An 11,577-nucleotide genomic window follows, 5' to 3' on the forward strand; every position below is an offset into this window, starting at 1 on the left:
AGATAGATAGATAGATAGATAGATAGATAGATAGATAGATAGATAGATAGATAGATAGATAGACAGATAGATAGATAGATAGATGGATGGATGTATGGATGGATGGATGTATGGATGGATGGATGGATAGATGGAGAGATAGAAAGATAGTTAGATATATGAAAGTATCTGAGAATTATTATAATTTAGTACTCTACAAAATAATAATGAAGTGACAGGAAATAAAATAAAGATAAGAAAGAGTAAATAAGAGACTGCTATATTGAGCCTATATTCTGTTTGGAAATAATGAAAACATTAATTGGCAATCACTCTATTGTGTCTTTGTATCCCATCCTGGTTTGATTCTGCACTTTATTGTTCAGCTGTTTTTCAGTTGTGTCTGACTTGTAACCTCTTTGGGGGTTTTCTTGACAAAGATACTGGAGTGGTTTGCTATGTCCTTCTCCAGCTCATTTCACAGATGAAGAAACTGAGGCAAACAGGGCTAAGTGACTTGCCCAGGGTAACACAGCTAAAAAGAGTATTAGGCTATATTTCTGGACTCAAGAAAAAGAGTCTTCCTTACTCATGGTGTGGCATTCTATCCACTTTCCGCCTACTAGCCTTTAAGCTGCCAGTGGCCTCTAGGTATCTGAGATAGTTCTGGTTAAATGTGAAATAGAAGGAGCCTGTTTTAGTCCATCAGCTTGTTTGTAATAACAGAAAGGAAACAAAAAGTTGAAGATTAGATGCTGTTTCTCCTTTGCTAGTATAAAAGGTATATTTGAGATAGGTCTAATAGCAATAATAATATTAGTTATTTGCTTCATAAAAAATAGCAGAGGGGTCAAAAGTTTTGGAATCTTTACCTAGCATCATTTTGTCAGCTTCCTTAGAACAGAGTTCCTCCACCTCACTATTTTAAAATTTTAGTTCAGTTTTTTTCAGTTACCAAGAATTTATTTTCTCTTCCATCTAATTCCTCCTGTTTCAGAAAACAAAATATAACAAAAATCTTTTAACAAAATGTATAGTCAACTTCTTCTTCTAAAGATCTCAACTAAAAGAAATACTAAAAACTCCTCATACTGGGGAAAAATTTAAGCCCAAATGAATAACTGTTAGTTGTGAATTTTGATCATATGTGGAAGAAATATACCTCTATATTGGAGAATTCAAGTATGGACATACATGCTTATATTAAATGGCACAAACACACACAAGAATGCTTGTGATTACCTATTAATTTGCTGAATTTTGTTGAGTCTAATTCTATATGGCCTACCACTCTAGTGCTGTATATTATAAGATAATGATACCTGTAAGATCATGTAAGTGTCATCATTTCCACTCTCCCCTCTCCCCACTTCATCCTATGTTCCATGCATGTCACATGTGATAATTTCCAAGGCCAAACAAAAACAGGATAATCCCCTTTCTATCCCTTCAATCAAGACCTGGATATAAGAATTTAGAATCACAGGCAAAAATAGCACCTTTTTTGCCTCACCACTTAAAACACTGGAAAATTCAAAGTAGACACTTCAAATTAATGAATCAGACATCTCCAGAAGTAAGACTCCATTAAATATTATGTCATCAAGAGGAGATTATCACATACCTTGTTCTGAAACTCACAGATGTCCTGAACACTGTGGTAGGGGTGGTGGTGGTGAGATATACAGGTCAGGGTGATATGTACCCTGGCGAATAACTTAAAAAAAAGAAGAAAAAAATGAATTATGGTACTGGAAGCAACCATGTCTTATACTTAATTAAGGATTTGCTAACTGTGAAGTGCATATTCTTGATTGATTGCCAAATTAAAGTAAACCAAGGACATATAAGTGTATATTTAGCTGTTGTTTACATGTTGGGGGGGGTATGGTGTTTCAATGAGGTGCAGACTTCAGAAGTGGGAGGGATCAATAACTCCATTTACTTGGTGGTGGGTAAGCATGATGCCAGCTCATTGCAGTCCAATATTCTCTCTTGCCAACTCAAAACACTTCCTCAGTATCTGAGTGTTCAAAATTCCTCGAAACTAAGAAATAGAGAAGCTAGTTTCATTTCAATCCAAGAATTTGTAAACACAAATTTGAAATCTTTGGGAAGTAATCTTAACTCTAGAACCTTGTGAACTGAAATCCCAAGGAAGAGGTAAATGCAGCCTGGTGATCACTCTTCATGAAGATGTTCATATAGAAAGGTAGACAAAAAAGCTTTATGAATCAAATTCCACAGTTCTGAAATATTTTAATGTCAAGGAATGTATGCTATAACCATAATAATAAATAGAAAAACCAGAAATGTGGGGTATGAGGAGGGGAAAGAGTTTTAAAATTCTTATCTGAAGGGGGAAAAAAAAAGATGTTCTAAGGTCATGAAACAAGTATGTCCCCACATTGAAATAGAATACTCCATTAAAGAGAGCTGGGTTTCAAAATTATATCGTATAAACTATTTTAAAACCACACAATATTAATGCTTCAAGATAAATAAAATGAAGCACACTAGAAAATAACACTCATTTCAAATCTATCATTTTAAAGCAATACCTAAGCCGACCATCAGCATCAAGAAGATAGGGACATCTGCTACTCTGTTCTAAGGCAGCCTAATTTACATATTTGTAAATATTAAATATAAATTTAGAAATTGATATTTCCTTTTCCTTTTTAAATGGTCATAAATCATTGATGGAAACTGGATATGCTTGGAATGAATTCATCCTCTCTGCATATGCCTCTGAAACAGGGTTAGTTTTTACTGCCCATTGTTGCAATAGACGAAATGTCTGCTATGAAATTATAAAAAGATAAAGTAGTAAATATCATTTTTACTCATCTTGCTCATTCTCCTCAGCCAGTCACTATGCCTTCAGAAATATTCTGTCCAGTCTCCTACTCAGTGAGTCAGTAAGGGGGATTCCTGGGACAATATTGACTCATGCTCTGGAGGCGTGTATACAGGTCCACCTTTATCCCATATCATTGAGTGTCCTTCAGTTCAAATTTCTATGTGACAGTGATAATTTGCTATCTCAGATACCTCAATCCATAGCTTCTACAAAGATATTCCTACACTATCTCCCCAAATAGGAACTGTGCAGATGGGAAAATTGCCATGTCAATGTTTACTTTGACCAGCTGTTTCATAATCTCTGGGCTAACTGAACATTTTTTGCAATTCTATCTTCTCTAACCCTAGTGTCTTTTCAAAAGTTTTATAATTTCAGGTATACTGTAGTAAGAGGAGGAAACATGGTGTACTATAAAGAATATGAGGACAGAAACTTAGGACCACCAAGTGCAAATCCTGACTCTGCCATAAACAAGACGATAATGATGATAGTGATGCTAACATAAACTAGTATTTATATAGCATTTTAAAATTTGCATAGTGCTTTACAAATGTTATCTCATTTAATCCTCATAACAACCCTGTGAGTTAGCTACTATTATTATCCACATTTTGGAAGTTAGGAAATTGAGGCCAAAAGTGCTTAAGTGATTTGTCCAGAGTCATGCAGCTAATGTGTGTCTGAGGACATATTTGAACTCAAGTCTTTCTAACTCCAGATCCTGTACTCTAACCATAGCACCATTTAGCTGCCTCCACTGGGTAATCTTGAATAAATCATTTGACCTTCTGAGGCCTTCCACCTCTTGATATGTCATGTTAATTTTGGATTCTGAGGTTTCTTTTTATGCCAAAATTCTATCATTTTCAATACCTATTTTAAGAGATGTATTTAAACACATTTGGTACAAAGAAGTGAGTACTGGAGGTAATGCAGTACAGTACAAAGAATGTTGGATTTGAAAGAAGAGGATGCAACTTTGAATCTCAGTGCTGCCTCTTGCTATCTGGGATCTTAGGGAAGTCAAATAACCTTTGTAGGTCTCACTTTCCTCGTCAGTAAAAGGAGATTTGATTGTAAAATGAGTAGGATGGCTCTCTTCAAGTTCTAAATCTATAATATTACTTAGACCATGTTGTTTTTTCAAAAGTTGTTTTTATGTCATTTGTCTTAACTCAGAATACCTTTATCCACAGAAATAATATTGTAAAATGTGGCTGGTTTCTAGGCTTGTCCATATAAATCTATTTAGCCCATAAAGATGGCAATATTTCTAGCCTGAATTCTACCTGCTGGAAGCAGAGTAGGGTGGATCAGGAGAATAGGGGGAAAGAATTCCTTTTCTCTCTGGGATATAAAACTAACTTTAGGCAAAATGTTCAAGTAGATAGTATTATTTTCCTTGGGTAGTCTTCCATCTCCCTCCTTATAAATCCTCTTCCATCTTGTGGGATGCCTCAGGAGCTCATTGTCATCAATCTTCCCTAAGATTCATATGCAACACCCCTTCCAGCCTTGCCTTGTCTTCTACAATAATCCAAACTCCAAAGATAATTTTTTCTCCACTACCTAAAGTCCCTATTCAAAAAAGAAGGCAAGTAGGAGTTGAGGGAACTACAATTTTACTGACTTAATTCACATCAAGTTATGAAAGATTAATAAGCCCTCAACCTTGTCAAAGGTATTTGAATTTTAACAGGAGGATTCCCTTCAGAATAAATTAATTTCAAATTGGTGAGATTTCTGATAGGTAACTTCTTATAAGGTTTATTTGAGGGACCTTGGATGTTTACATTGAAAAAAGAGAATATATGTTTGCAAGGGGGACATGACTGTCATCTTCAAGTACAAGGTGGGATTGAAATCACCTTCACTCAAATTATATTCATCAAGTACATATTAGATATGAATAAAGGCTAGGACACTTCTTTAGGTATGCAAGCAATGTGTTTGGATTGGCTGAGAAAACTTGGTCATGCCCTGTGGGTTAGTTATAAAATATCTAGTTAATTTCACCCAAGATATTTGAGTAAAGACATGAAGCAGGGGTGAGCTTTCAAACTAAATGAGTAAGAAAGAACAACTTGGTGGAGGCCTGAGGGTAAGGGGAAAAAGAGAGAGTATGTCAGACTTGGCTTCACTCTCATCCTCCTCTATCCCTTTGTTCAAAGGAGGATCTTTTTGAGCTTCAGAAGATTCAGAGAATTTTGGACTTCACATTTTCCCTTTAGCATCCCAATTGGTCCCTAGGACATATGACAACAATGTCTGAAGAGACAGAGGGATGAGATAAGGAAATAAGATACAAGGCTCTACAAGGAGTTCAAAAGAAAAATGGAAGGGAACATCTTGAAGACTCCAACAGATTGGCTTCCAAGTGCTGAATTATCCTTTTACTACATGTATTCTCTAACCTTGAACCCATTTTCCCCTATACTCTGTATGTACTGGGGTGAGACTTGGGGGAGGGGGTTGTTTAATACAAATTGTCCTTATTATACCGCTTTTGTAAATATTCTAAAACCAATTAAGTATAGGTGCCTAATGCATATTGCTGATAATCAATGAGGAATATTCACCCATGGGAGTTCATGAGCTATACAATTAGACCTTCGGTACCCCAACCTCTCAGGGCAAACTCTAGGACCGTGTAGTGACAGAGTAGACAAACTCAGAGGCCCCTGCTTTTCTGAGTAAGTGGGAAGTTGGGATAGTAGTTTCCATAAAATGTGGTGCACAAATATTTGAAATGTTGTCATGTAGAAGGATATTTTTTTAACCTGGTTCCAGAAGATAGAACAGCAATAGGTTGCAAAGAAGCATATTTATTTAGATTGCAAGTAAGGAAATAATTCCTAATAATGCCAACTACCCCAAAGTAGAATAATCTGCCTTGGGAAATAATGGGTTCCTAGGTCAAAGGGTATGAAAAATTTAGTCATTTTTCTTGGGTAATTTCAAATTTGCAGTTGGTTTTGCTAGACCAATTCATAGATGTATCAACAACTTATTACTATCCCTATCTTCTTATAGCTTCTCCAAGACTGACTATTCCCATTTTTGGTCATTTTTACCAATTTGATGGATATGAGGTAAAACTCAGAGGTGTTTTAATTTGTATTTCTCTTATTATTAGTTATTTGGAGCATGTTTTCATATGGTCATTTTTAGTTTTTTATTCTGTTTTAGTCCCATTTCATGTTTGGTCACAACAGGCTGAGCTCAACTGACCTATGCCTCATCTTTGTAACTAGTCTTCAGGCAGGACTAATTATGCTATGCATTGATATATAAATGATAGTGATTACTAGGTAAAGTTGGCAAAACATATCCCCTGATTCCAAGCTAGGTCTATGCAATATTTCAATCTTAGGGGTCCTGAGGCCAGCAAATATAGGAAACTATGAAGTGAACTCAAGTCTCAGAGCAAAAAAAAAAAAAAAATCAAATTTCACAAGTAGAAACCTGAGATTGTGAGTAATTAACATCCCTCTTTGAGGCAAGCAGTGGAAATAAGGAGTCAAGCTTCCAGTTCTAAGATGTCCATCTCTTCCTTTACGAGATATTCAGGACAATATTGTGTTTTTAATACTATTACAATCATTTGAACTGACATGCTTTATAGTCAAATGCATTACAGTTTAGAAGAAATTACCATGAGAAACAGAGACAATCGTGTAGGTGTATATATCTGAATGAATGAATGCACACACATATACACACAAACACATATATACACACGTATGTATGTATATGAAGTTGGTTAGCAAACAGAGATATATTTATAATAATTAAATATCTTGTCTCTCATGAACTCTTACTTTATAAACATAGAATTACTTTAGCAAAGTTGACAAAAATGGGGATAAGCTGCCTTCCTTCAGTTAGTACCCCTCCTGGTTTTACCTATCTCTAGTTGAACTAGTAAATAATTCTTCTCAGTAGTAAGAAGAAAAGCCATCTCAGTTCCCTACATTCTAAATCAATCTCAGGTTTAAGAGTAGGTACAGGCTTAAAAGTTATTGCAACTCTACTGTTTTCTCTGATAAATTACATGAATAACATTTGAGACAATGCATTGTTAAATATTTATGTCTAGTACTATAGAATCGGAAAAAGCACAAGAACCCCTAGAAGAATAAATATATTTACCTAAATAAATTACCAAGACAAATATACTCCTATGTGCTCTGTACCAATAAACAGTAGGTATTCACTAAATTGTAGAATATAAATGGCTCATTTCCTCTAAATGTACACTGAAAGATCTATAACATGTTACACATTTCCTGTGCTTTGCATATATATTTCAATATTCATCATGAAAAGGCTTGCTTATGTGTCAATATACATTACTTTGCATACATTAAGGAAGGAATTTTTTTTAAAAATTTTAACATTACAGATGCTCTTTACTATGGGGGGGAAAGTATAGGTCTTATTTCATGATTAACCCTTTCACGGCTCATCCTTTTTTCTCTCCATGACATTTGCACAAAATGAATTGCTTGCTTAGACCCAGCTAACTAAATAAAAGCAGGCCAGAGCTGATAGTATGAAAAATGGATTTTCATTACTGTTTCATTGATTCTTGTAAATAAGGGCCTGAGGCCTGCTCTGAAAAGGGCTGCAAACAGTAATAATTTAATCTGAGGTGACATAGACCAAAATGTATGTGGACAAAAATCATCCTTGAATATTAAACAACAGCCTCAAGACAGAGGAAAGTGTTGCAGGCGAATCTAAATGTATGCAGATCGGTGGGTAACATATTTAAAAACAGAAATTAAAGATTCCTGTCATAAATCACATTTGCTGCCATGGATATGCCTTGTTATGCTGGCGTTTAAGAAAACCTGAAAGGTTAAGGCAGTTGGTGCATTAAATCGTACAAGGATAATTAATACTTTTCTTGTGGCTATTTATAAGAAATGGAAAATATAGTCAGATCAGCTGTGGCACTGTAGTAATTTGAGTGGGAAGAAATGAAAGCATGAGTCAATAGTTTTAACTGGACAAATGTCAAATGCTTAATGATCCAGGATCCCAATTTGGATGTCTTTTGAAAGTTGTATGTGAAAAAAATGAGATAAAATAGTTCATTCCCCTCCTACAAATATAATTTGTTTGCTTCCCATCCTCTCTATTGCCTGATTTTTTTAAAAAAATGCAGTTTTTCAAATGGAATTTGTTTTTAATGTCTAAGGCACCACACCATATATGAAATATGTAAATTAATACCAATTCAGAAATCTAGCATCATAAATTTTGTCTTTCACCATGTCTCCCAAACCAGCCACATGACTGTGTTTCTTCTAAGGATTAATTTACTTGTCACATCCGGATTACATTCCTAGATTCAGACAAGCCTTTACCCTCTTCAACTAGTTCTCCAGAGGGAAATCTACCTTCGTTATTCACTGAACTAAGGTTTATGATCACCTTATTATTTAAAAATCCTCCTGTCATATTTTGTAGAGTTTCCATATTCCAAACTAAAAACTAGTATTTTTTTTTATTAGCATCATCCATTATGAAAAGGTCCTTGCTATAAGGCACAAGGATTATATATCACCAAACACTCCAGACATGAGAGAACATGGAAAACCAGATCCAGGCCTAGACCTTGGTTTAGATATAGGTGCTAGCAGCTGGGACAATAAGACTAGTTTATTTGTGGCTATTCAAGAACATTGCTTCAGGTAAACTTTAGCCATTTCTTCCCTCCCCACCCTGAAAACTTTTATCTCACTCCAATATAGTCAATAATTGTCTTCAGTAAGACTGTAAGCTCCTTGAAGGCCAGGACTTTCTTTCTTTTTGCCTAAATTTGCATTCCCATTGCTTAGCAGTGTCTGGTTCATAGTAAGGGCTTAATAAATGCTTGTTAACTCGAAATGCCAACCCAGTATAACTCAATTCTGTATTTCCTAATATTACAATAAATACAGGAATAATTATACACACTACTTTCAGTTAAAAAAGAGAAGAATAGATGACCATGCCCTTAGGTACAGGAAAGGAGGAGAGAAGGAACAGGGAGAGAGACTTTTTCCAAATGAAAAAAAAAAGAGATGATAGAAGGAAGGAAGGAAGAGAGGGAGGGAAGAAAGAAGGAAGGAAGGAAGGAAGGAAGAAAGGAAGGAAGGAAAATGATGTGTTCAACCATTTATTTGTCTGATTTACACAATCAGAAAAGTAAGGAAGCAAATCTGAAATGGGAGGTAACTTCTCAAGGAAATGTTGAATGAACTGAGTTGTATTGAGGATAATCCCTGAATATCCTGGGAGAGATGTGTGTACTGAGAAAAGCTTAACAATCAGCTAGGGATTGGGGCAGACATGTGACATGATATTTTAAGTTTAATCTACATTATTAACATTTTCTCCATCACTTTGTTATGGCTAGACAATCAACAAAACAAAAGGAAATCAAGCCCTGATTTTTTCTGTGGTGGAAATTCCCCAAATGAAAATTTAACAACTGCCTCTCTAGAGTATGAGCTTAGTTTACTCAAACATGCCACTTGGTGTAATCATTTTCATGGTGGAGAAAAAAGTGGCATAGTCAATGTATTTCCCCAAAACTTTGATAATGAAGATGCGCAAATACACTGCTTTCTTCTTTATCCCCTCAAAATTTTAAATTTATTATTTTTAATATTATAACATTATTATTTTAAAACTTTATTATTATTTTTTATGTATTTTACACATGTTTATATAAGTACATGTGGTAGTCTCTTATAGAATGTAAGCTCTTTGAGTTCAGGGACTGTTTCATTTTCGTCTTTGTATCCCCAGTACCTAGTATAGTGGCTGGAATACAGTTGGAACTATATAAATGGACAGTTAATTTATAGTGCGGATGATAGAGAATTCTTTCATGTTATTTCCACTAATCAATAATTTATTCATTTTTGACATTGAACCATTTGACAGCATCAAAATCTTTGGTGGCAAGAACTTTTTTTTTCTGGTTCTTCAGTAGCTGTGTTTGTTGAGGTGGCAAGGGATGTAGCACTATTGGAAACTGGTAGCCTGACCAATCTTAGTAGCCTTTGAAAATTCCACTGGACTCTAACTGGAGTGCCTTCAGTTCCAGGCTACTAATCATGGGTCATTTGTATTAAAGCAATGTGACAAAACTGTTCTTAACTAAACCTTATCCTCTTATGGTAATGCCCAAATTATTAAGGATATTGGGAGAAACAAAGTTCGTTGGTACCACTTTTCAGTAAAGTTGCCTTCAACTTTGGGCTCACTGAATGAATTAGTGTTTCTATCATTGTCATAGCTATTATATTTGGGGGACTCCGGTGTTTTGGAATCTCTACCCATGTCAAAGACTATCAGATAAGATTTTTTTAAAAATATGCCGGGTATTTCTTCAGTGGCAAATAAATACATTAATAAATAAACACCCTGGCAAACATAAAAAAAAAAAAAAGATTGGCTGGATAAATGCGACCTCATTTTTTAACATCTGCAGGTTTAAAAATGGTTCAAACGTTCCTCATGACTAAGTAGCCAGAGACATTGCCTCATAGGTAGGGGTTGAATATCAACATGTCTGGGTTGACAAAAATTTTTGTGAGTAATGCCTCCAATTAGCTGAGAGACCTTGAAAATACAAATAAGAATGGAGAGGATTGCGGAGGATAAGGATTGCTTAAAATCACCAAACCCTTCCTGACTAAGCGTGCTAGTGGCCTGACCAAATGATCCAGCCATACCAAAGACGTTCCATAAATTCCAAAACCGGAATATGTTCTTAGAGAAAATGGAACCATTTTTCTGAAGGTACTCTTCTCCATGACCTAAGTCATATCCAAGGTTCAGCCAAATGTTGCCAGTTCCTTACTTTTTTTTCCCTTCTACCAGATCTGTGATTTCATTCATGTAGGGAACTCCCAACAAGGAAACACCATTCAGTAATGTAAGTCAGCACTTGCCTTGCTACCAATAGTTTTAGAGAATTGCCTGGGGCCCCTGAGAGACTAAGTGACTTGTCTAGGGTCACATGATTAGGATGTATCAGAAGCATATCTTGAACCTACATCTTCTTGATTCCAAAGCAGGCTACTCTTTAGCCACACTACCATGGCTGCCTCTCACAACTTCGGAATAGCCATGCAAAAGAACAAGAGTCCCTAGGATTAAGGACCCAAAGAAGTTAGTCCTAGCCTGACAGAAATGAGTTGTATGAAAAAAAATAATATTTGCAATCAAAAATTGAAATGATGACCCATGGCATTAAATTTATTTCTTCAGGCATATCAGTGTTATTATATGATCATTCTAAGGATCTCAGTGATTTCCCAAAGGAAATATACAAATGGGAGAGCTATTAAAAATTAAAATTAAAAACAAAACTAACTCTCTAGAAGATTGTTTTAAGCCAATTTTAAAGCTCCTCCAATGTCTTAATCTCAGTTTTAAGGCCAATTCCCATAATTCTTAAAAGAAAAAAAGATGTCCAGGGAAGTCTAGAAAGATCTTATCCAACCCTCTTCTGCCTATGACTTCACTCCATACATCCACACCTTCCTGGAATAGTTTTATTTTCCCCTCTCAACTTCCAGAAACCCCTCTCTTCATTCAAGGCTCAATTCAGAGGTTGACTCTTTAGTGAGCCTTATCTGGCCCTCTCAGTTGAAGGACATTTTGTCCCAGCAGAAACCACTCTTTCCTTCCTTCCTTCCTTCTTTCCTTCCTTCCTTCCTTCCTTC

The 11,577-nt window shown here is 35.5% G+C and overlaps 1 long non-coding RNA gene across 1 annotated transcript in view; it reads right to left on the reverse strand.

Annotated features, from left to right (window-relative positions):
* LOC114023179 overlaps nt 1-11,577 on the reverse strand; it is a 56,420-nt gene that overhangs the window by 26,642 nt on the left and 18,201 nt on the right. Inside the window, exon 2 of the long non-coding RNA XR_003566757.1 lies at nt 1,604-1,696. This is a non-coding gene — a long non-coding RNA (uncharacterized LOC114023179). The remainder of the gene's footprint in view (nt 1-1,603; nt 1,697-11,577) is intronic.

The sequence above is a fragment of the Vombatus ursinus genome, unplaced genomic scaffold (assembly GCF_900497805.2).
Source record: "Vombatus ursinus unplaced genomic scaffold, bare-nosed wombat genome assembly UNPS02014816.1, whole genome shotgun sequence".
NCBI classification, from domain to species: Eukaryota; Metazoa; Chordata; class Mammalia; order Diprotodontia; family Vombatidae; genus Vombatus; species Vombatus ursinus.